This window comes from Amblyomma americanum, chromosome 4 (genome assembly GCF_052857255.1).
Source record: "Amblyomma americanum isolate KBUSLIRL-KWMA chromosome 4, ASM5285725v1, whole genome shotgun sequence".
Lineage (NCBI taxonomy): Eukaryota > Metazoa > Arthropoda > Arachnida > Ixodida > Ixodidae > Amblyomma > Amblyomma americanum.
Window position 1 is genome coordinate 135,632,180 of NC_135500.1, and position 26,084 is coordinate 135,658,263.

At 50.3% G+C, this 26,084-nt stretch overlaps 1 long non-coding RNA gene across 3 annotated transcripts in view; it reads right to left on the reverse strand.

Annotated features, from left to right (window-relative positions):
* LOC144128386 (uncharacterized) overlaps positions 1-25,860 on the reverse strand; it is a 70,190-nt gene extending 44,330 nt beyond the window's left edge. Inside the window, exons 1-3 of one of the 3 annotated variants that reach the window (XR_013313777.1) lie at positions 25,481-25,860; positions 25,302-25,346; positions 23,789-23,990 (exon numbers count right to left, since the gene is read on the reverse strand). This is a non-coding gene — a long non-coding RNA (uncharacterized LOC144128386). Of the gene's footprint in view, positions 1-23,788; positions 23,991-25,301; positions 25,431-25,480 lie in introns of those variants that run through there. The other 2 variants (XR_013313776.1, XR_013313775.1) reach the window with 2 other exon arrangements.
* Positions 25,861-26,084: the final 224 nt, after the last annotated feature.

Here is a 26,084-nt window from a genome sequence, read left to right on the forward strand (position 1 = left end):
ATCTCAGACAACTTAAGCAATAATATTCTACCTTGTGAGTGGTGTTATCTCTCAATTAGGCCAGGATTTTGTGCACAGGACTTTTTTTAAAACCCTGCATATAAAAACTTAAGCCCCTGTATATCCACCAGAGACTGCTGTTAGCTGCAGCCAGGCTAGGAGACAGCAATGCTGAAGACCTACCAAAGGATTCAGCCAAGCTCATTGCTCTAATTCAGCACGATGCAGGCAGGCTGATTCCGCCGGAAATTTTATGGCTGGCTGATCTCATTGTTGACAAGGCGACGTGATCTCTGCTGCACTGAGGCTGCCACCAGCATCTGCATGGCCATCATTAAAAGGGAGCAGCCATTGGGTTTCTTCGAAACCCTACTGTGCATGTGCCGCCAGTGGTTCTCCATATATATATCGCTTCACGCTTGGATAAGGTGTCTCGCGTGGCATGAGATGACTGATTCCCACGGTCGCGCGCCGGCCGACACAACCTGGCGACGATGTAGTTGAATACCACGCTAAGATGGCTTCAGCCGCGCTTTCGCCGCCGCCGCCGCCGCCTTTCCTTGCCACCACGGGCACTCCAGCCATACCATAGCCCCGCTGGCTACGCCTATTCGAGAATTTTCTTCTGGCAGCAAGGTCCTGGTGGACTTCCCGGTGTTTGCGGACTTGCCTGCTGGCCTCAACTTGGGTGCGTTTTACCTCATGTCCAGGGACGTGGCTCTTTCCATCGAAAACGACGAAGTGCAGCTCCGCTCATGCCATATCGCCCCTAGCCCATCCGTGGACGAGCATTCTAAACATGAGGCTTCCGGTCCTCAAACCGTGAGTGCCCTGCTGCACCAGCACAGTGCCATTTCGGAGTGCCAGTTCCATGTTCCATGCCAGTTCCAGCACAGTGCCAGTTCCATGTCGGAAAGTATATGAGAGTCAAGGAGCCGGTTCCCGGCCAAGTGTTGGACCACCGCTGAAAATCCTCAAGCGAATAGGACGCTGGTCCTTCTGTGTAGCGGACGGGCACACCTGGAACACCTCGCAATTGACCGCAGTACCAGTGAAGGAGTTGCCACTGCATGCGGTTCTAGGCGAGCACCACAGCGACCAAGCTGCACAGACATCTGGCAAAACTTCACGGCCTTCTAAGCGACGTCAGTCAACATCACCAGGTCGATTACAGCAGAGTTCACAACACATGCGACTTCCTTCAGGTGACATGCAGTGCTGGTGTTGATAGTGCTAGTGCTGATGGTGATAGTGCTAGTGCTTGTAAAAAACCTGCTGTCGAGCCAACACCACTTCTTCGGTTGTTAAGAAATCGGAGGCCGCCTGCAAGATTTCAAGACTATGTGCAATGACATTTACCTGGTTGTACAAATACTTGACACCTGCTTGTAATACTTGTAAAACTTGTACCTGCTTGAAATAAGAGTACTTATACATATTGCAATATAGCAGGCCCGCACAGGCCCAGTGCAGGCAACCGCCGAAGATGAGAAAGACGGTTGCGGCCAATGCGCGAGACCTGCCTGCTGAATGGCCTTTTTGAACTAACTCGACGTCGCGCTGACACCGCCTTGATCGCTGCCTTGCCACTGCCTTTTTGTCTTTGTTGAGGACTCCCGAGCCCCCTTATATTTCGTGGGGGTGCGACTGGATCCTCATCCTGGAACATTGCAACAGAACCTTGCCACTGGCGTCCGCTATGCCTGACGAACCCAGCCAGACCACACCCACCCTTCCCGCTACCATCATCTGTTCCGGTACCCCCCCCCCCCCCCCCCCCTTTTGCGGCCACGACGATGAAGACGCCAACGACTGGCTCTCCACCAGTGTTGTAGGCGTTACCAAAAAAAAGTAACTAAATATGTTACTCGTTACACATAAAAAAAAGGAACGCATTACCACCCTACGTTACCTACAAAAAAACGTAACTTGTTACCGTTACCGAAAAAAACTACCGCATGTTACTTTGCCATTACTTCATGGCCATTAATTTTAACTAGTATTCGCCTTAGAAACTTGCGATAAAATTTCATAAAGCTCACATTTCACATAAAACTTCTAGACCAAACAAGATTGTACGCAAAATCCTGACTTAACGAGAATACTTTGCACAAATGTGCAGGAGATCAGCAATGTTATAGTAGCCTAAAGTTGCCTGTAGAGTTACATATGATGGCTTCTAGCTCTGTGGCACATGGTGAAGCCATTTTCTGAAGTGGCATTAAACACAAAATGACGTTTCAGCAAAAATTCTTTCTACACAAAGAAAACATCGCTGAACTCTCAACAAATTTACAATAATTCTGAAAAATGTGATGTTCCAAAATGCTCGGCATGCTTACACTTTTCAGAGTTGCGTGAGTGAGTGGTTTGGGTTAAGCACTTGCTTGTCGCGTACTCTGAGAGGCACAAAGATTGGGACTCCTATCTGCCGGAGATCACGTTTGCTTTGCGTTCGACTGTTAACCGCTCGACTGGGTATGCGCCGTGTTCTCTCAATCTGGGTAGAGAGCTGCTAAATCCGATGGACCGGATTCTATCGGACAGCAGGAAGACGCCAGTCGCTTCCTCAGCACGAGCTGAGTACGCGACGCAGCTGCGCGCTAAGATGACGGAGGCCTTACGCAAGGCTCGCCGCAACCTGAGCACCGCTAGGGCGCAGCAGAAAGCACAGTACGACCGCTCGCACCGGGATGTTCACTACGAAGTGGGCGATCTGGTGCTTCGACGCCAGCACGTTCTCAGTGACGCTAGCAAACAGTTTGCGGCCTCGTTGGCGCCGAAATGGATCGGGCCGTTCCGCGTGCGAGAGAAACTTTCCTCGCTCGTTTACAGGCTCGAGGACTTGCGGTCGAAACCGACAGGCGGACCGGTGCACGTATGCGACCTGAAACGTTACGTGCAGCGAGATGAGTGGGTAGAGGACACAGCCCGACCCGCGCCGCAGTCGGACAACGAGATCTGCGATCAGCCGGCGAACCCCGCGTCCCGCTATAACTTGCGCCCTAGGCAGAAACAGAATCTGCCTGCGCAGCCTAGAGCGAGGGCGCGAGCCAGCAGGCAGTCTCGTTAGATGCATGAACGTACGGGCCGCTCATGCCGATCAGTGTCACGCAAGACTGACTTGCATTAACCCTCATGACTCTCGTGAGGGTCGAACAGCCACGCAGCACGCGCTGCGGGAGCTGGCTACATCTGTGTTGACCTTTTCCAGCGCAGATGGAAAAGAGGCAGGCACAACCCAAGCGCCGGCGGTCACCCCCGACGTCCGGACGAAGCCCAAAGCACCCCTCGCCGCATCGCTGTCACCCGGCGGCCACCCCACCGGGCCCCGGGCGTGCTGGCCCGAGGCACTTGGGCCCCCTCTTCGGGCAGTCGCCGCGCCGCCGCCAGGCTTCCCGCCTTCTTAAGGAGGGGAGGATGTGGGATACACTGGTATCCCCTCCTCGTCCCCCGCGCCAGCGGCGACCGTGACTCACACGGGCGCGCAGGCCGCCAGGAATGTGGAGAGAAGGCACCCCCGCGACTCTGCTCATTTCCGCCCCAGCACTGACGTGACGTCACGGCAGCGCGCCGCCTTCTGCGGAGAGGGTAGCACGCCTAAGCTTGACGGTAACGATTTGCTGCCAGGGAGGGAATGACCGAGGGGATAAAAAGGGGTGATCGCGCGGCGGGAAGCTCTCTCGCCGCCGGACCTGACCTAACTACCCCACGGACCCCTTCCGCTGCCCGCCGGCCCCCGAACACCAACGCCGGTCGACGTCAACGACTTGGTGAGCTACTGAACATCTATTTTACGGATAGAACATTCTTCCGCAGTGTGCTTTACCTCGCGTTAGGATAATAAACTATTTCCTAGCTTGCCCTGCCGTTGCCTATTTCGTCCGGACCTGCCGTGGCTGTGACTCTGCGCCACGGGTTGGGGAAACGTGTTGCGTGCTTAAATAACGCCTGCGTGTAGCTTGCACGGAAGCTCGCCTTCCCGGCCGGCTGGACGCAGAGTGACTTCATAAGCGTTACCGCCAACACTGCTCTCCAAGTATGACCTCATGAGCCGCTATAATAACGAACGACACCGTTAAGCTGACATGTGTCATCTGCCACCTGGCGGATGTTGCCCATCAATGGCTCCGGAACCACAAAGCGATCCTTCAAACTTGACCTGCCCCTTCGACCGAGTTGGGATTGATCTTAACGGCTCCCTTCCACCGACTCCGGATGGCCATCGGTATGTCGTCGCCATAGCCCATCTCACCCGTTATGTGGAAACTACGCTGTTGGCATCTGCTTCCGCGAGTGATGTTGCACTTTTCATCCTTCATCACCTCATCCTTTAACATGGAGCACCCAAAGACCTCCTTAGTGATCGCGGCCGCGTCCTTCTTTCGGAAGTCGTCGAGACAGTCCTCAAGGGCTGTAAATTATTCATCGCACTACCTCTGCTTATCATCCCCAAACCAACGACTTAGTTGAGCATTTCAATCGCACTCTCAGAGACAAGCTCGCTAATTATGTGAACCGCCACCATTCTAATTGGGACAAAATCCTTCCATTTGTTACATACGCATACAATACCACTGTGCAAGCTACCTCTGGGTTCTCGCCCTTTTTCCTCCTCTACGGTCGGGACCCTACGTCTACGATGAAAACCGTCCTCCTTGACTGCCCTGACGCTTCCGAGTCCTTACCACTTTCTCAGGCTGCACAGTACGCTGAAGAGTGGTGCCAGCTTTCCCGTGAATTGACCACCAAAATGCAGCAACGCCAGCAAATCAGCCGCGACAGCTTCACAATGGCATCTTCCTATGCTCCCGACTCTCTCGTCTGGCTCTGGGTCCCTTCCTCCACCCCCGGACTCTTAACGAAATTTCCATCCCGCTATAACGGACGCCTAAACCCTTACTACGGCCCCAGGTTGTGTGCTCGCCTTGAGTCGCCAGGTTGGCTCCTTCTTTGCCGGAGGGTGATTGTAATATAGCAGGCCAGCGCAGGCCCAGTGCAGGCAACTGCAGAAGTGGAGAAAAACCGTTGTGGCCAATGCGCTAGACCTGCCAGCTGAACGGCTTTTTTGAACTAACTCGACGTCAGGCTGACGCCGCCTTGATGGCTGCCTTCTGGTCTCCACCCAGGACTCCGCAGCCCCCTTACAATATCTATGTGTTTACAGAGGAATAGATGTAGTGTTCAGGGGTAACACTAGGTGCCCTTAGTTATTGAGCAATATTAACCATCAAGAGATGTCACCAAGATTATATATATATATATATATATATATATATAAGGTAAAGGAAATGAGGGGCCCGTTTGACAAACTTATTAAGTATATATATATATATTGTGACGAAGAAGACGAACTGTGCAGTGGCGCGGGCAGGAGCGCTCGCGCTAGGCTACCGGCCATTAAATCATCTCATTGCCATCGATCATAGCGTCTCTTTTTTTTTCGGCTGGCCGCCACATAACGTTTGGTGGAGCTTGCGGGGTACCATCGACATCCTGGTCCGGGGAGCTTCGGCGTCCTGCATCAGCCGTGGTCGTCAGCCGTGAGTTCTTGGCGTGCGTCGCTCGGCCGTGCCCCAGCCTTTCAGACCCGAACCGACCTCGCCGTTGTTCCCCCCGCCCCGTCCCCCGCCCCGACCACTCAACACGACGAACTGAACCCAACACAAGGACCTGAACTATCGACCCCACCGACCCGAGATGGCGCTTACACCTGAAGACATCGATCCCCTGCCCAGGCCGTTCGGCGCGTCCTGGGAACTCGACCGTCAGCTCTTGGCGACCTGCGGCCCGGAAGCTTCAAGGCCAGGAATCATTCAGCCATCTTATTCATCGTGGCGGCCAGCACCTCACCCCTTTCTCGTTCCTGTCCAACCATCCTCTTAAGCCAGTAACCAGTTCGCGCGTCTCTTTGTCACCGATCGAGACGATCGCTCGGTGGCCCCGGGTAGTGTGACGAAGAAGACGAACTGTGCAGTGGCGCGGGCAGGAGCGCTCGCGCTAGGCTACCGGCCATTAAATCATCTCATTGCCATCGATCATAGCGTCTCTTTTTTTTTCGGCTGGCCGCCACGTAACGTTTGGTGGAGCTTGCGGGGTACCATCGACATCCTGGTCCGGGGAGCTTCGGCGTCCTGCATCAGCCGTGGTCGTCAGCCGTGAGTTCTTGGCGTGCGTCGCTCGGCCGTGCCCCAGCCTTTCAGACCCGAACCGACCTCGCCGTTGTTCCCCCCGCCCCGTCCCCCGCCCCGACCACTCAACACGACGAACTGAACCCAACGCAAGGACCTGAACTATCGACCCCACCGACCCGAGATGGCGCTTACACCTGAAGACATCGATCCCCTGCCCAGGCCGTTCGGCGCGTCCTGGGAACTCGACCGTCAGCTCTTGGCGACCTGCGGCCCGGAAGCTTCAAGGCCAGGAATCATTCAGCCATCTTATTCATCGTGGCGGCCAGCACCTCACCCCTTTCTCGTTCCTGTCCAACCATCCTCTTAAGCCAGTAACCAGTTCGCGCGTCTCTTTGTCACCGATCGAGACGATCGCTCGGTGGCCCCGGGTAGTGTGACGAAGAAGACGAACTGTGCAGTGGCGCGGGCAGGAGCGCTCGCGCTAGGCTACCGGCCATTAAATCATCTCATTGCCATCGATCATAGCGTCTCTTTTTTTCGGCTGGCCGCCACGTAACAATATATATATATATGGTGCCAACAGTCACCGAAACCACGGTGCATAGGGGAATGTTAATTTTTTTTTAACGTGTTGTGCTTATCAGTGGGACAGTAATACTTCGATTAATCTATCACTTAAAGAAAATTACTTATAAAGCAGCAGAAAAAACAACCATGCCGTCGGTGGGATCCGAACCCACGACATCCGAATATCGCGTCCGGTGCTCTACCAACTGAGCTACGGCGACGGCTGTCCAATCTGCTGCTCTCGTGGGTTTACTGGATGTAAGCGAACTTTGAGAGTGTTCACCATCGCGTCTCGACAAACTGTATATGCTTCTCAAGAACGTGGATGTGTCGAATGATTCGGTCAATGGTATGGCGAGAACTCTCCAAAAGATCGAGTACAATGTCAACGAGGAGGCGTAGAGAGCGTGGTTGAACTGTCCGCATAACGTGGGCACTCTTGCCAAAGCCAAATTCCCGCGCCGAACGGGGTGTGCCAGTTGACGTGCCAGTTGGATTCCCATCAACCCAATCTCCATGCAGTTCCAACTCAAGGGAAAGGCTTTGAAACACATGTCTGTCAAACGTACTCAATTCCCTGTCGTTCCAGCCAGTGCGATGACCATTCACAAATCGCAAGGCGGAACTTTCGACACAGTTGTGTACGACTACGCAAAAGGCCATCCTCAAAACTCGTGTACGTTGCACTCAGCTGCGTGACGAGTCTAGATGGACTCTTCCTCGCCAACAAAGAGGGAGACCACCGGTTTCATCATGTCGTGTCGAATCCGGGCCATTCAATGGTGAATGAGTTACTAAGACTCGAAACTTGAAGCTGCGTACGGTCGGTGTAAAGCTCTCATTGGTAGCCACGCTACAATCTTAGCGGCGCTAAATGTCAGATCACTCTTGGCTCACATGCAAAATATATGCTGAGACTCTTTACTCATGGCCGTGCACGTGCTTGTGTTGTTTGAAACTGGTGTTTCTGAAGATGTGGCTCCACCACTGTCCGGTGTTAAACTTGTGGCTGCGAACAAGACACCACATCAACTGCGAAACGCCGGCATGTGTGTCTGTGCGTGATATCGTTCGGGCTAACAAATTGCTCCCAACCATATTGACTGAAAATGGTGAAACTGTTTGTGTTAAACTATGTGTGAAACGCCGGCGTGTGTGTCTGTGCGTGATATCGTTCGGGCTAACAAATTGCCCCCAACCATGTTGACTGAAAATGGTGAAACTGTGTGTTAAACTATGTGAAAGTGGTTTGAGTCAGAAAGTGGTTTGGTCCAGAAGATCATTGCCAAGACAGAAAATGCGGTACGCCTAGTGAAGGGGGTGGCCAACAGGCAGACTGGGTTGAAGGAGGATAGTCTGATTAGGCTTATGCACGCATTTGTATTGTGTCACTTTACTTATGTAGCGGCCATGCACACATGGAAACCATCAAAGAAGGAGAAGCTTGACATGCAGATTAGGAAGATCACCAAGAAAGTTTGCTTTGGTTTGGTTTATGGGGGTTTAACGTCCCAAAGCGACTCGGGCTATGAGAGACGCCGTAGTGAAGGGCTCCAGAAATTTCGACCACCTGGGGTTCTTTAACGAGCACTGACATCGCACAGCACATGGGACTCTAGAATTTCGCCTCCATCGAAATTCGACCACCACAGCCGGGACCAAACCCGCGTCTTTCGGGCCAGCAGCCAAGCGCCATAACCACTCAGCCCCCGCGGCGGCTGATCACCAAGAAAGTGTTGGGAGTGCCAGTGTGCACCAGCAACGACCGACTTCTAAAGATGGGAATTCATAATACCCAGGATGAGATAGCCGAGGCTCAGGAGAGGACGCAGATGGTGCATCTCTCTACGACTAGCGCGGGTTGGCAGATTCTGAGAGAGTTAGGTGTTCCTCAGGAGAAGATTTCGAAGCTTCACGTTGGTATTCCCTTAAAGGTCCGTAAGCGGTATCACGTCAAGCCTGTTCCCAGGAACATCATCCGGAGCGAAATGTGGGTAGAAGAAAGGCCAGGGGGGCTTGCCTGCTGAGACTCATTCGCGATAAGAATCAGAAGGTTGGCTTCGTCGATGCTTCTTTTAATGAGGAGAGGAAGGTGTTTACCGTAGTTGTCGTGGACAATGAGAGCAGTGTAGTTAATGCTGCTACCATTCGGACTGATAGGCCAGAGGTTGCAGAGCAAGCAGCTATTGCGCTCGCCCTGGTTGACAGGCGCAGGCCTTTTGTATATAGTGATTCAAAGTTGGCCGTTAGGGCCTTCGAAAAGGACTCAGTGGCTAAGGTTGCTTTTAAAATTATTCAGACCTGTGAGGTCTCTCAACACTACTTATGTTGGTTCCCTGCTCACCTTGGGATGATCGAGGGAGCCCCTCCGAATCTCAATGAGTCCGCTCATGAGGCAGCGCGAGATCTTACCCGCTGCTCTGCCCCGCGCCATGGCATGGCAGTACTCCCCGAGAACAGACTCCCCTTTCACATACAATGAGGTCACGAAGTATTATCTTCTTAATCGCAGGGTTTACGGTTTACCGCATCCTAAACTAAACAGGGCTCAGGCGCTTACATTACACTTACTACAGACTGGTACTTATCCTTGCCCACGGAGGCTGAACATGTTTTATCCTGAGACGTATACAGAGCCTGATTGCCAGAATTGCGGTGATTTAGCCATGCTCGAACATATGCTCTAGTCTTGCAAAAGAATTGAAGACTCGGCGATCAAGGACATGTCCAGGTGGGAGGCTGCACTTCGCAGCCCGGACCTGGATGAACAATTCTGGGCTGTCCAGCAGGCTCACGACGTGGCCGTGAGGCTTGGCCTTCCAGTCCCGACGTGGGAGCGGCCTGCTTAGTGGTTAATTATCGCTACTTGCAGGACCAAACAACGTTTTCCATCCATCTATCCCTGTGGAGCTTCGCTTGTGAGGCTCCCATGGGGAGTCACACCTAGCCCCGCCACACCTTCCTTAACCTCGAAAGGCCTCGAGCTAACCTTTCAACAAAATAATCTCTCTCTATCCGGTTTAACTACGTCAAAAACCCTACCACTTTTTTGTCTGTACTCCATTGCCGCCTCTTTTTCCTGCAGAAAGGGTGCCACTCCTCTGTCAAGCCAATCTTAGGCTTTCTTGTGCATCCCTATCATCCCACATGGTGCTGAAATACAGGTATTGCCATTTGCATAATAATAAGCTAACAATGTACACCCTTAGTGAAAAGTAAGGACTGCAAGGGGATTGCCTTCCATGTGGCTTGTTACTTCAATGTTCCAGATGTCTTGAAAGTGAGAGAAACTCCTGTACTCGCCCCTTGAATTCTTCTTAGAACTGCCACGCACACCACAAGAGCTCCACAACACTGCACAAAAGCGAATCTTTTAGGCTCCTTACTTTTGGCAACGGCTCTCATAGCAACCGTGATATACGTTAAACACATGGGAGTCCTGGACATTTAACGCGGGGCTACTGAGGGAAGTCCTTGCCACAAACCTGCAGGTTATAAGCATCCTTATTTAGAAACACACCATAGTGGCCAGGTACCCATATTAATAAGCAAACAAGGCGCAAATGAGGCGGAAGCAGGGAATGAAACTTTCTTAAAGGTGACACCAAATTTTTGGTTCCATGTTTTCTATGTAATGAGATATTAGTAAGCATAAGAAAAACCGCGTGGTATTCTCTTACGACCACTGCATAGTTTACAATCGAATTTCTTCTCTCACCTGTTTCGGTTTCAAGAGCCGAGCGACGGTTATGACATCAAAGGTCAGTATAAGTCACTTTTAGGTTTGAAAAAAATTTTGCGACATAATCCTTGCTTCGTCGTTGTAATTCACTGCAGTACTAAACGCAGCCTGCCTCAAGGGCCGGAATCATGAGTGAAGAAGCAACAATTATACTACAGTTTTCCTAAAGCCTCACATGACCTATACTGACCTTAGAGGTCGTAGCCATCACTCGGTTGAAACCAAAATAAAATAGGGGAGGGAAGAGAATTAAATTAATTAGCGGTCGTAGGCGACTACCACGTGGCGATTGCTGTATAGCAAAGTCTTGCGCGTTATTACAAAGGAGAAAATAAGCAACCGACATTTGGTGTTTCTACTCCTTCAAGACAAGGGAGCCAGTGGTTATGTACAAAGAAGTACGAGCACAATGATAATGAATTGCTAATAACTGCTACAGAATAATGAGGATGGTCTAGCCTGAGCGCATCGCTTACCGTCAGAATCACTGCAAGGAAAGTGGTACTGAAATTGGGCAGGCGAAGAGAGAAAGGCCAGTTCAGTGACGGGCAGAATAACCCGACTTCGCCTGTTTACTGCGTTGCCAGGCTTCAGTTGAAACGGAGTGTTATGGCAGAAAGGCTCCTTAAATGATCCTCCGGTAAGCCAATCAGACAGCGGGGCGGGATAAGTTTAGCATATAGCTGAGGAAGATGCCAAATGTAATCTGAAAAGAAGTCAAACTGCCTGGCGGACGGGTGTTCTATATCCGCACATTTTAGGAGCCATGCACAGTGTTTGCACATAGTCTATGGGGTGTGAAACCAAAGCCGAGGTCTTCTTGCTTTTAATTGCTGCTCCTCTACTTCTTTTCTCGTTATATTTTCTTATATACTTCGCCAGTGTTCACTGCTGCGCAATTTCGGTGTGTTCTTTGCTTAGTCATCAGTAGTCTATTTTTGCTAAGTCATTCTTAGTCATTATCAATTTTACAAAGTCATTTTGGGGATCTTTCCGCGACAGCCACCTGCCGGCCTCCTCCTCCTCTCTCCTACATGTGCAGCCGGGAATTTCCTTCTCTACGTCAGTGGATTGCAAGTTATCTGAGGAACCGGGCAGTATAACATGGCGACTGATGAATGTGACACGACAGATAATCCTGTCACGTGTGGTGTCCCTCAGGGTGGAGTTTGATTTGGTTTATGGCACTCAGTGACTCGAGCGACTCAGTCTATGAGAGATGTCGTAGTGAAGTGCTCCGAAAATTTCGACCACCTTGGGGTTCTTCAACGTGCACTGACATCGCACAGTACACGGGCCTCTATAATTTCACCTCCATCGGAATTCGATCGCCGCGGCCAGGATCGAAGCCGCATCTTTTGGGGCAGCAGCTGAGCACCATAACCACTGAGCCACCGCAGCTGCTCCTCAGTGTAAAGTGCTTAGTCCAGAATTATTTAATCTGGTACTAATCAACCTATTCAAAGAACTATCAAACAAAGTTTCAGTATCCGCGTATGCAGATATCAGCATATGGGCGTCAATTAAGTGTCACGCGTCCCCAAATGCAAGCGAGATTAGATTGCAACGTTCAGTGTCCATTGTGTCTGCGTACTTGCGTCGTCAGAGGCTTGAGTTATAGCCAACTAAAAACGTTGTGTTAGCTTTTACACAAAAGGTGATGGTGTGGTACCCTGTCACCACTGACGGTCAAGCCCTTCCATACGTGACGCACTATAAATTCTTAGGTCTCTCTATAGACCGCGACCTGTCCAGGACGAAGCACGTCTTTCTGCTCACAAAAAGCTGGACAGTTTTACAAGCATTAAAGGATTTATAGCTAGCAAATCCTGGGGTCCGTCTAAGCTATCTTTACTTCGCCCTGTACCAGGCGCTGGTGATCGGTTATCTGAGATACAGTGCGCCGATTCTTTCGGGGATAAGACTGACTGCCCTGCGAACACTGGAAAGGGCTCAGGCTTGTGCTTTCAGGGTGTGCTTGGTATTACCCTGCAAGGCTTCGACATGGGGCACATTTTATGAGGCCCGTACCTGCCCATCTTGTATTTATTTCCAACAGGAGCCACTACGGATGCATTTCCAACGTGACCTTTTGCAACATCCTTCTACCCTATGGAAAGGGATCTAAAATATAATGTATCTGAGTGTTGTCAGCTTTTCACTCGAGAAAAAAGTAAAAAAGAAAAGCAGGACAAGTGAATGAAAGCTAATAAGAATCAAGCTAGGGGCGACAGTTTTCGCCAAAAAGTATCGTGCAAGCGAGTGCTGCTGCTCAAACCGCCGATACCGAGTAGGCAGCGAAGAAAAAAAAACGCCCTACTACGGACATCACAGCCAAAACTGTAATGAGAAGAGAACCGGAGACTAAAAATGGAGGGCGGTATGTGTGTGTGTGTGCGAGGAGGAGGGGGGGGGGGGAGGAGTTTTTCATAAACAGGTCGAAGGGTGTCTGCATGTTTGACACTGGACTGTGCTCGAGGAACAGGAAAGAGTTGAGGTTTATGTCTCCCACAATCTCCCCAGAGTCCAAAAGACCGTTTTTTTAGGGTCATGAAAAGGCTTCCATCAGTATCATGTACGGGGAACTAGTACACCGCCAGCAATGTGGGCTCCCGAGTGCTGCCCTAGCAAGTCAACAACAGCCTACAAGGTTCCGCTTCATGTGGGCAAGCCATGGTTCTGATTTGTGGGACACAATCTTCGGCTGCGGGCTTGTGAAACTCGATTTTTTTTATCTGTGTTTTCAATACTGTTAGTGGAATAACTTCTGATTGCACACTCCGATTTCGGCAATTCTACCCACACTGATATGTGGACAGCATGAGGAGTCCTTTGAACCGGATACTACGATTTCCTCAAAGAACTTCTTTATAAGGCTATTTCCCAGTAATGTACCACCATTTCAGAAGGGCATGCACTGCAAAACGGCTCACATGTTAGCTGCATACGTATTCTCCCACGACTGACGTTTCCTCGACCAGCGACGCGGCGGACTACAGGACAATATTTAGTTGCAGTGTTAGCACCCCCTATTTCCACTCAGATGCGCCTGTGGTCTCCATACACCGGCCTCAAGCGAAAACACCGTGATGGTTTCTTAACCCTCCTTCAGACAAGGCTTATGCGCAGCGCAGACAACGTATTGCATGGCAGGCCTGCCTACAGATCTGTCACGCATACCTGCTCTGCAGCTAGAAGAAGCCAGCCCTGTCCTGCTCTTAACTACGCCCCAAAGTAAGCCCAGGAGGCTGTTGTAAAAGGATTGATAATGGCTACTCCCCTTTGGATCCCTTTTTTGCAGGGCAAATCTGTACTTGGTGCCCATTCCAACCATTTCCCTTCTGGTGACAACCTCACTGGATCTTTTTCAAAAACATTCCCACGTCGCAAAAAAGTATCTATAGTCGCCACTTGCCTCCAATGTCTTCATGGAGACTCACAGACACGTCATTGTCAAGGCAAACCTAATATTGGTACTTACCCCCGTATTCACAAACCAGCCTTACACTTATAGCAAAAGGGCAACTTTCATAAGGATACAAAAAGTACAAGAATGAGGGCAAGGTTAAGTGCGACTCGAAAATCCGCCTTAACGCACCAAAAGGAAGCCTTATGAAAGGGCCACTTATCGTGCAGAAAAGTATGCCTGAGAACGAGGCTACCAACTATTTTAGCACTTAATTGTACGTTTGTTTCCTAAATAAGAAGCTGCTAGCGACTATAAATAAAAATTAAGTGCTGATTCTTGTGTTTGCAAAGGTTGAGATAAAATTGGAGGCACAAATGCTATGTTCAGCCAATCGTCGTTTTCAAAGTCTGGGCACAGCTGCAGTCGTTCAGATCCAATCCAATCCAAACTGTGTTTCTTCGCTGTTTTTGCTCGCGTGTTATTTGGAACTGCTTTTTTCTTTTTCTCTCCCTGAAAACAGCTGTTTGTTTTGTTTTTGCATATATTTTCTATTTTGACGGCCTAGTTAGTATATTGCGTTCTGCAATGGCAGGAGAAAGAAAGAAAATCAATTTTACGAAGGAAGAAAGAATATTTATCGACCTCATGGATCGGCGTAAAAGCGTGATTGAAAATAAGCGGACAGACGCAGTGTCGGCCAATCAGAAGAAGAAAGTGTGGCTGAAGATTGAGCAGCAGTTCAACAGCCAGCACGGCATGCGGCCGCGCAGCAGTCAGCAGCTTCACAAATGCTGAGATAATCTTAAAGAAAAGTGGCCCAGAGGCAAGGTGACTGACACAAAGGAGTTGTTCCGTACAGGTAAGCTGTCTTCTTGTCGCATCAGTGTGCCGCTACAATAAACTTGTTTCTTTTCACCGGGTTCATATGCTGCAAAAATCTCGTAACAGGTGTGGATTTTTGGGCGAGAAGCTACTATTTAGTGTAGTTTTCAGAGAGAATGTGTAAGAATAGCCTGATATTCATGAAATTTTCTCTTGAGTTTTTAAGGCGGCGGCTCAGCGGTGCCGTCATCGCTGACGGAGGAGCTCGAAAGAGTTGGGGCTGTGGCGTCGCACATGTCCGAGGTTATAGACAACCCTTTCGACGGCGGCCGCCCGCGACAGGAAGGAGCCAACGCAGCCTCCGCCGACGAATGCACGGCAGCTGTGGCTGGGCTGCTGGCGCCGATGCAAACGCAGGCGATTACTGCAGCAAGTGTTGTGCTCAATGGGAACGAAGGTAAGGATTTGGCAGTACACTGAATGTTATTTGTGTTTTGCAGTGTTTTAAGATGGACTCGTCGGGCTGAAAAAATGAAAGCATTATCTTTTTCTAGTATGGCTGATGGCAAGTTTGCGAAATAATAAAAAAACGAAAGCATTATTTTAAACTGCGAGAGGATGCGGCCTGAACAGACTTCAAACGGCACAATTCTTTATTGTGTTCTGTCCACAGCAAAGAGTAAAAGCACAGAAAATACTCATGGCAAAACAATCTTTTCCAGGTGTCGACGAACTGCTTCAGTTCATCTATGAGGGTGACACTGAGGTAATGTCCCCAGAATCAACTGATCGACTGCCACCACCTCCCCCACGGCACTCAACTCCACAGCCCTTGGTTGTGGCCCTAGGGGCACGTCAGAACAACACGAGCTCCATTACCCAAGGCACCAACGCAGGTCCTCAAAGTAGGACCAGTCAAAAGTTGGACCCCCCCCCTCCTAGCATTGTTGCCATACAGGTGGCAAGCGCTTGCACGTGTTGGGAACAGCAGAAGCGGATTAATGCCCTGGCACTGTTCGCGGTCCCCAATGACTCCTCGTGGGATTAAGGCATTGTGCCGAATTCTTTCGACATTCCTTCATGTGTTCTTTTTTTTCTTTTTGGGAGCCGCACTCCTCTGTGCGTGGCTCCTGAAGAGTCTTTTTTTCCCTGTGTAGTTTTTTTTTCATTCTTTGCCATGCGAAGGGGGCGACGGGAACGCCGCGCGCTGGCAGTTGGTCTGGAGATTTCAATGCGTGCGGTCGTGAGTGAGGTCAGCCAGGGAAGTGGTCGGCAAGGAGCCTAAGCGGAGATCTGACGCATAGAGCGCGGCCACGGCGGTCCCGAAGACGCGAGGCCCAAGTTCGCCCGTATCCGCAAGCCCCCATCAGCCCCGCGACGAGCAACCGCAGCCCGACGCTCCCTGCGACCGGACCTTGCCACTCCGCAGCTAAGCCATCGTTTCTCACCACTCACTTCAACTCTTTTATCTTTGTATTTTTGCTTTCTGTGTTTCTAGTTGTAATCCTTTGTACTGTATTTCCGTCTCGAAACATTTTTGTATAGCAATTGCCCTGATGTTTCTTTCTTTGTGTTAATTGTTGTGTTAACATGTTCAATTGGTGCTTGTGTTATTTGCGTCACGTCAGTGTACGGCGCTACCTTGTCGGCATATTGTAATACTTGGTTGTTGCTTGCCTAATTAAATTAATTCGCTACAAAACTTGCCTATGCCTCATGCCTCCAGTCAAAGACTAATCAGACATGGCCCCTATCGCCGGTCAGCAGTCGAATCACAATCTTTCGCACGCGGGGTGGAGAAGTTTGTCGCTCCTCCCCCTCCGAACTTACGGAGAGTGCAGTGGTGGGCAGGTTGGCCCGATTAATTGTAACTTCGGTGCCAACCAACACCACAGCCGCCCACGATACCTTGACAAACTGGCGTCCGCGACAGGACTTGTTGACCACGATTGGCCGTGACCGCGAGGCATAGCGTTCAAGTAATATCTCACGTACTGTCAGAACTGAGAACAAAGAACCGTTGGTGCAATGGCAGAGTTAGAAAAAATAATTGCTCTCGGGAAGCAGCTAGGCTTCGAGGGGGTCGCCCTCCAGGAATTCCTCAGAGATGAGCGCGCGAAACAGCGCGAGCACATGAAAGAAGAGCAGCGGCTGCTCGAGGAGGAAGAAAGGGACAAGGCGCGCTCCGCTCGTCAAATGCTCCAACTGAACGCTGAACTACAAATTCTCCACGCGAGAGGCGAGGGTGGCGGGAGCGCTGGTTCAGATTCCGCTTCGGTTCAAAGCGAACCTACATCGCGTTTCACGGTCGTCAGTCCACATAAGCTAATGGCGCCGTTTAACGATAAAACGAACGACTTGGACGCCTACCTGACACGGTTCGAACGAGTCGCAGAGGCGCAGAAGTGGCCGCAAGACCAGTGGGCTACTGCCCTTAGCACGTGCCTTGCGGGAGAGGCGTTGAGTGTTTTTGGCCGCATGCCGGGAGCGGATGCGGTAGACTATACAAGGTCAAGCGAGCTCTTCTGCTTCGTTTCCGCTTGACGGAGGAGGGATTTCAACAGAAGTTCCGGACAGAAGCCCCCCACGAGCACGAAACCCCGTCCCAGTTCTTCTCCCGATTAGAGAATTACTGGGAGCGGTGGGTACAGCTCTCTTCGTGTGAGCAGACCTACGAGGGTATCAAGAGCCTCCTTTTGAGGGAGCAGTTTCTAGAGAACTGCACGCCGTCGATGGCTACCTTCCTGAAGGAGAAAACAGCGGGCGATCAGAATGAGCTGCTACAAAGGGCAGACAACTATGTCACTGCTAGGGGGTCCACATACTTTGGCCGGCGTGAACGCACGTATTCTAACACTTTTCGTTCTACTTACGTTAATTATGCCTGTATGCGCATCGGGACGATGCATCTTTAGGGAGGAGAGTAGTGTCATGCATGCCACCTATTCTTGCTGCTGACTGCTCGGGGCAGATCGGCAACAAAGAATTAGAGAATCCTGTGGAGTGCGCGTGAACTGAGTCGCGACCGTTTCACCCGTCTCCCGCTCTCGCGAAGCCTCTGGTTCAAGACGCCCTGGCCTGTCTCCCGATTGCCTTTACGGCTTGCCGCAACAACCCGTGACAATATCTCCTCCACGCATGATGACTCAGAACATGTTTTTGTCTACGTATCAGTGACGAACACCTCTTCAGCAGCAGTGGTTATTATGCCTGGCAGCGCCTTTAGCCACTGCTTCAGGCTCATGCATAAAACATCATCCCCGGCAACCGAATTGGCAGACATACAAGAGGCCATACGCTTCACTGGCCAGCAGACCGCAAACCACTTGAGTATATTCTGCAACTCAAGACCCGCAGATCATAAAAACATACATGAAACCCTGCCCATGCGAGTAGCCAATCGGATAAGTTGTACTTTTGCGAGCTGAGGCATTCCAGCGTGGCCACACTACCAGGCTTCATTATATACCCAGCTGTTACAGTATAGTGGGAAATGAAAGCGCTGATGCGGAAGCTGTGCTGGCTCATACTGATCGGGCTTCCATTCAAGTCCCGTTCTCAAGAAGTGACGCAGCAGCCTTACTGGCTCATTGAATGCAGGCTGCCATGCAACAGCACTGTAACGATGCGAACCACCAGCAGGACTGCATCACTCTGCTTGATGCTGGTTCGCAACCTCACCTGCCATCAAATGTTATGCGGCGTCAAGGAACCCTGCTCCATCATCAAGCCTCAAGGCTTGGTATAGCGACACTAAAAGCTGCTTACACAATAATGGAGATGAAGCTAGCCCGAATTGCTTGAACTGCAGCCATCCAGAGGCAATTCATTATATTATTTGCGAGTGCCCTCACTACCCTGATGCGACGAGAGCCTTGGAAAATACTCTCAGACGGTTGGACTGTCGCCCTCTTTCTAAAGCAACTACCCTAGGAGCCGCGGCGATATTGCCTGAAGGCTGGTGTGCAATGAAGGCTGTTTTCAGGTTTTTCAATGAAATAGACCTAGATTCCTGTCTGCGACACTTGCGTGTGCTGTGCTATGCGCACCTAGATGGTGTACAGTGCGGACCAGCCATGTGCACATGCGTTTGTGGTGGTGTGAGTGCATACGGGTTTCTGCTGGGATATAGGAGAGTGCAGATCTCTTCTCTGCAGCTGTGCGCGGAGCGCGTACTATGAAAACTGGTGTGTGTTTGCAAGCCACATGCTATATGCCGAAGAAATGTGCTGCATATGGTACACGTCGTCTATGCGAGATGAGTGCCACCCAGTGTGTGCGTGGTGGAGAGTCCGGCTCTCCACCAAAGAGAGCTCGCCAAGTCGTGTCAACAATCACCATGTGTGCTGCCACAGTTGTCTTCTCCAAGTACCTGATCCCCGCAGCGGCGTCCGGACGCCGCCTCAGGACGTTCCGAGTGAGCGGGGGCATCCAGTTCTCGATTAAACTCGTAACTGGCCGTATTTCATGCGTGATTCCTGCTCTATAATAGGAGCCCTGCAGCGGGGGCATCACATGGGTATGTGCTGAGTTTATGCACAGAAAGTTATTTGCTGCCCAATTCTACTCGCGGCTACCACACAAAGTTGTCCTAAAGTCCCCATGAAACATGATGTGAATTAATATCGCCAGCCATAACAATCACGTGAAGAGGCCCAGTATCTTGCACACCACTTTCATACATGCCTGTCGAAGATTTAGAGAATCTCAACTCCATCAATTAGGCAGACATTGACCCTTCTTGAACGATTGGTCCTGGGCCAAGTCAAGAAAGTGCATATTAATGCGAGAAGGAACATCCTCTCTGTTGATGTCTCCAACCGGGCCACCTTGGACAAGTTGAAGACCGTATCAGCCCTTGGCAACATACGAGTCCGCTCGTTCTTTGCTCATGGACTTAGCACTACTGCTGGCGTGATTTCCGACGTGGACATAGAGATCAAGGATATATGAACTTGGTGCAACTTCTATCTTGTTCTGTTCGCATAAGTGACATCCATCGTTTTGGCCAGTCACGGCGTGTCAAACTACCACACGGCGTGTCAAACTAGTGTTCAAGGGTACTATTTTACCATCTCACGTGAAAGTGGGTGCTATGAGGCACCCAATGCGTCCTTATGTACCCCGACCACTGCAGTGCCGAAAATGCTAGATTAGACATGTGAGTGCTGCGTGTACGAGCACGAAAGCATGCCCACATTGTAGTGGCGTTCACGAGGGACCTAAATGTATGATTGAAGCTCCAATTTGTGCCAACTGCTTGTGCCAATTTGTGCCAACATCTAGGGAATGTTCGAAGGTGAAAACAAAGATGAAGATCTTGAAGAAAATGATGAGAGACCATTCTACTCACCGAGAAACAGCAATCGCCGTGTGTCGCTACAGAAGGAGTACACGGAACCAGCATAAAAAATTGAAGTTAGGAAATGGAGCGACAATGCATCATGAGGAACGACACCACTCTGCAGCGCAGAAGCCACCGCCTCCAGCTCCACAAGAGCCAAGTATGCCAACCACCCAGGTGGACACTGCAGAGTGGCCACCTCTACCATCGTGCACTGTAAGCTTTGTGACACGTCCCCCTGTGTGTCCGCCGGATGTGTCTGCAACAGATGATTAAATCAGGGCAATGCTGAAACAACTGATAGGCACCTTACGGCTGATAATTGCTGGAGTAGACATGGCCATTGCTAAGGCTGCTGTCCAAATTTTAGACGCTATTGAACTTGCTTGCCACTCATCACCAACTAAAAGCGTAAGTTTGGCTTTCACGCTCACGTTAATGCAGTGGCAGCCGGACACAACCGACAGACAAATTGTTCCATACGTAACGCATCAGAAAATTCATAGGTGTTACGATAGACCGTGACTTGTCCTTGATGAAGCACATTTCTTAGCTCAAGAAAAAGCTCGACAGCTTTGCAAGCATTGTGTGGTGTATGGCAGGGAAATCCTGGAGTCCCTCTGAGCAATCTTTACTTCACGTGTACCAGGCGCTGGTGGTCAGTCTTCTCAGATACAGTGCACCCGTTCTCTCGGGGATCAGAGTATCAGGCCTGCATGCGCTTGGAAGCGCACAGGCTCGTGCTTTTAAGAGTACACATAGGTTTGCAATGCAACACTTCTACATGGGGCCCCTTTTTCCGAGCCCTGCACCTGCCCAGCGCAAATTTATTTTCAACAGGAGCCACTTCGTGTTCATTTGAGACATCTGACCAGGCATCGTCACCACCCCCTGACAAATATTAATACTGTGCGTCCAGATTCAGCCTTTTCCAAAACCCTCTGGATGCAGCGCAATGCGGTGCCTACGAACTACATGCCACACCAGATTGCGGAGGTGCCACTTTGGGCAGTACCGAAACCGTACATATGTACAACCATCCCAGGGATAACAAAGACGCACATCACACCAGTCGGTCTGAAACAGCTGCCGCTGTCGTACATTGCATCTATGTATGGTGACTCCCAGCATTTTTTTGCGGACGGATCCGTGACAACCACCTCGTCAGGTGCAGCGGTGATAGTGCCTGGAAATACCTTAGGTCATCGTTTCAGGCTAATGCACAAAACATCATATACGGCAACAGAAATGGCAGCCATACGAGAGGCCGTCCGTTATATTGGTCATCACACCACGCACCAACAGACTATATTCTGCGACTCGAGATCGGCCTTACAGGTCATACAAACATGCATTAAACCGAGGACATGTGAGCAGCTTGTTCAACAGATAGTGCTTTTGTTAGATGCGGCTTTTTACCGCGGCCATATCATAAAGCGTCAGTCGTTACCGAGCCATTTCGGCATAGCGGGGAACGAGCTTGCTGATGCAGAGGCTCGGCTAGCTCATGCTGATGGTGCTTTCATTGAAATAGCCTTTTTCAGATCTCACATTGGAGCCTTGCTAGCACATTTAATGCAAGCCGCAATGCAGTTGCACTGAAACGATTCGAGCCATCAACAGGACCGCATCTCTAAGCTTGACGCCTGCTCACGATTTCATCTGTCATCTAGGGTAATGTGATGTGAAGGGACTTTATTTCACCGGTTATGGCTTGGCGTTACCTACACCAAACACTGCATTCACAAGATCAGTATAGAAACTAATCCAAATTGCGTACAGTGCCACACTCCAGAGACTACTAGACACCTTCTTTGCGAGTGCCCGAACTACACTGATGAGAACACTTGAAGCGACCGTGAGACAACAAGACTCTCGCCCTCTCCCTGAAAAAACTCTTTGAAGGTGCCAGGAGGAAACGTGCTGATGGGTGATGTGTGACGAAGGCCGTGCTCAGGTTTTTATGTGAAACAGGCCTGGATACCCGTCTGCGACCGCACGTGCACTGCCTACACGGCTTACACAGCGTACCGCTTTAGTGCATACACAGCGACAGCTCTGACATCATGTGTGAGTATGCACATTTGTGTTTTCATGGAGTCTCTACTCCATTATGTGCTAATGACATGCGTCAGTGTGTGTTCAAGACATTAATTTCACGTGCGCCTACTCATCGCAATGCGAGTGTCAGCCAGTGTGTGTGTGTGGACATCACCTCATGAAACTCGTTGTATTATGCCATCATTAACCTTCATTCATTCTTTCCCTTTCCTCCCCTTCCTCTTTCCCCAGTGTGGAGTAGCAGGCCAGGGTCATGTTACCACCGGCCAACCTCTCCTCCTTTCCTCTCATTAAGATTCCCTTCTATCTCTCTCTCTATCTGTATTGCAAATGGACAGCGCAAAAGGATAATAAAATCTATGTTGGAATCTTACACTCATGGCCCATTAACTAAATATAAACCAACCATGTGACTAATCTGGAAGAAACAACAATGAGCCAACCTCCTCTTCTTGACTGGACATCTGGATGGAATAACCGGTAACTTCGTGTGAAACGGCTCTTTGGCTGTAGCCTCTTTTGCTGTAAACTTTTTATATCCAAAGTTAACATCGACAACCGGCAATCTAAATCTGGTGAAGCTGAATAAAAGGAAAGAGAATTTGACGGCAGTAGTCTCAAGGAGCCTATGGCTGTGAGAGCCTGGCAGCAGCAACTGCATGATGCAAAACACTGTTCTAGAAGCAGGGCTTATATAGTCAAGCTGCATGGTTGATTCGGCTGGTCGTTTCCATCAACATGCGAGAACAGCGCATATGTCTGCATTCTTCTCTTCCATCCCGTCTGTTAGTGCTGTTCAGTGGTTTCCACCAAAATGCTCTGCTTGGCTTTGATACCAAGCTGCTGGATACTTCTTGGCTTTGGTCCGGGGACGCAGAGAATACGGATGGGAAGTAGGGAACACGCTGCGTTTGAGAATCCGCTTATCAAATTTCATGAGCACCAACGTTGTAAATAAAACCAATGCTCCCTTTAGGCTAATGGGGATTAAGTCGTAGGTCGTTCTCAGGGATGAACCATTAAGGGTTTTTAGGCTTGGCATGAAGAGAAGGCATAGGCGCCATGATGGGTGCAGCCTGCATAACATGCGACACCTGAACTTCAGTAACAATATACAGGCACTCACAGACGCTCTACAACCGTTGCCACGGATGCTTCAACAGCAGCCGCAGTCACCTGGGAAATCGTCGATTCTTGCACGACACCGTGACGGGCTGTTGCTCCTGCGTAGCCGTATGCCAACTCCAACAGCCTTTCATCACGGACGTTGAATCCCTGTCGGTAACCTCAATGATTTGGGATTCTCAAGCCCGTGAGGGGCAATTCTATTAATTTGCTGCATGCGTTTTCCACAAAGACAAGCACCTAAGGATGACAGTCCTCGACGTTGCAGCAACGCAAGCGAGATTTGAAGGCACCTGCGCTGTGTTCGAAGTGCCAACAAGCGTTACACTACAGAGGGCTAGTATTTATTGGATCGAAGCAAAATTCACGAGGCCATGCTTTGATTTCTGACGTCCGCCAAAAGTGGCTGTCACAGGCTCAGTCGGAACCCGCACGTTGTCAGCTGCCCGGATATATACAGCGATACAAAGCACCGCCACCTGTCTTGCAGGGTAGTTCGGGAGTGTCAAGTATAGTAGACAGGGATACCTCGAACATTGAAGGCGCTCTGCGTAGGTAAGATAGGGTGGAAAGAATGAACTCACCGGAAGCGACGCAAATGTGGCACAGCTTTGACGCACACCTGATCTGACAATCGGTATATGCTTCCACGACCAAACTGGTGCTCCTCAGTGATGATCTTGTTATATCGAGTGGCTGCCTGGATATCAGCACAAACAGCCCTGGGTTGTCCTTGACGAGACCACCATTTCGGGCATCAGCTCAACGGGAATGCTGCTGGCGCCCCTGCGTAGGAAAGGCACTCAAAGCAGTTGGCCAGGGGACAAGGAGGCCGACAGGAGGAACTCCCCTGTACGGCAGATTGCGTAGACATCATTCCTGTTTTTATGAATTCCGCTACGTGTGTTAATCATTAAAGACAGGGTGAACACAAGAGCAAGGAAAAATGAAAAAAAAAAACAGCAAACCGCCCGATGCTTAGCCGACTTGTCAGCACCGGTCAGATTTTCGAGCTCTCATCCCTACCAGGGTGCTGTTTTGAGGCTTTCAGTCAGCCGTTCTTGCCCCTACTCAGCCTTCATTAATTCCTGCTGAAGGGACTGCTTCCTTCATTTCTTCACTCGCGTAAAGTTTGGAGAAGCGTAATAGTCGCATTCCGCTAGTTCGTTATCATTAGTTTATCTACAGTGTTCATATGCCACATGGTTCACGGGCTGGTATACAAAATTGCTCATGGTCATACCTTTCCACGCACCATTCAATTCTCTTTTTAATTTGCAAAATAACAACCAAGGCAGAACAAAATATCCTAAACAAAAGCAGTTTTTACAAGTAAAGGCAAGTACATATCGCGTTGCGTTCAGCTAGCCGTGCCACTGGCGGAAAATGTACACTCCAGCTCTTCCACGATGCTTTGCATGCACACTTGGTTTATGGGGGTTTAACGTCCCTAAGCGACTCAGGCTATGAGGCGTGCTGTAGTGAAGGGCTCCGGAAATTTCGACCACCTGGCGCTCTTTAACGTGCACAGACATCGCACAGTACACGGGCCTCCAGAATTTTGCCCTGGTGCACACTTACATAAATGCACAAATTGTGGTGGTTAAAGGTAACCGCTCACTTTAAATCGCTAATATTTCTCGATTAGTCAATATTAGAATTGTGCAATCAAATGACTTTTTTTTTTCCAAATTGCACTTAACGCCATAAATCTAAAACAAAATGGCAAAAAATCAACCTTCAAAATTGCTAAGTTTAAGCACCTGCGGCAGTCACGCGTTCCAGCTGAGTCCGACCAAGCAGATCGAATGAACTGAGAAGCATGCATTTGCAAAGCACAGAAATACACAGAGGACAAAGGCGGGCATTTCAAAGCATGAGCAAGCGCGGGCAAGTCCACAAACGCGCACTCGAACGCTGTAGCCGGCACAGCTTGAGCATGCAGCAGAAGCAACGCCATGAGGTCACGTCGCAGCAAAAGGACAGGTTTCTCCTGAACTAGCCACTCGAACTTCCCAGTACGCCGTCACCTCTGTCAGCGTCTCGAGTTCGGTACGGGAAACTCGCGCCGTTCGTCACAAACAACGTGAAACATACTTGCCACGAAGTTGCGGTAGTCGTGTCCTCGCAGTTTGCTGTCTTCTCAAAGCTGTGGCGCGGAGGGAAAACGCTAGCGTCGTCGCACTGCATAAGCTGATCTCACCGTGCGCCGACGCCTCCGCCAGCAAGCGGCGACCAAGCTTTTTTCGTGCCGTGCATCGTGTAGACCGTGCAACATCCGCGTCAAAAAGAGTGAGTCGTCCACATTCGCAACGCGTGTAATACGCGCCGCGAAGCCGGAAAAAAGACAGCAATAAAGGCAACTGAACGCCAGCGTTCCACCATCACTTCAGCTGATCCCGCAGAGACGACATGCTTGCCATCCAATTTTGAGAGACGCACTGTCGGACTCGGCAAAACTGCGGGGCAAAGTACATGGAGGGTATGTCACGACATGTGAACTTTGCGGAGGCGCTGAAGAAACCATCGAGCACATCGTGCTGGAATGTGCAGGCCTACACCCGTCGGTTTCCGATGAACAGGGAAATTTTTCGGTTGGCCCCATGCCACCTGACGCGACCAGCGGATCCAACGACCCGCAAACGCTTCTGATCCAACAGCCTCGGGGCACTAGCGATGGCACTCGGTTTTCGCCGACCCGACGAGCCACCGCAATGGATGGATGGATGGATGGATGGATGGATGGATACGGCTGAACCCTTTAACATGGTAAAAGAATGCAACGCGAAAAAACAGGGACGAACAGAAGTGGACAGGACTGGGCGCTGACTACCAACACATTTATTCTTCTTCTTCTTCAGTGATTGTTGGGAAGGATGA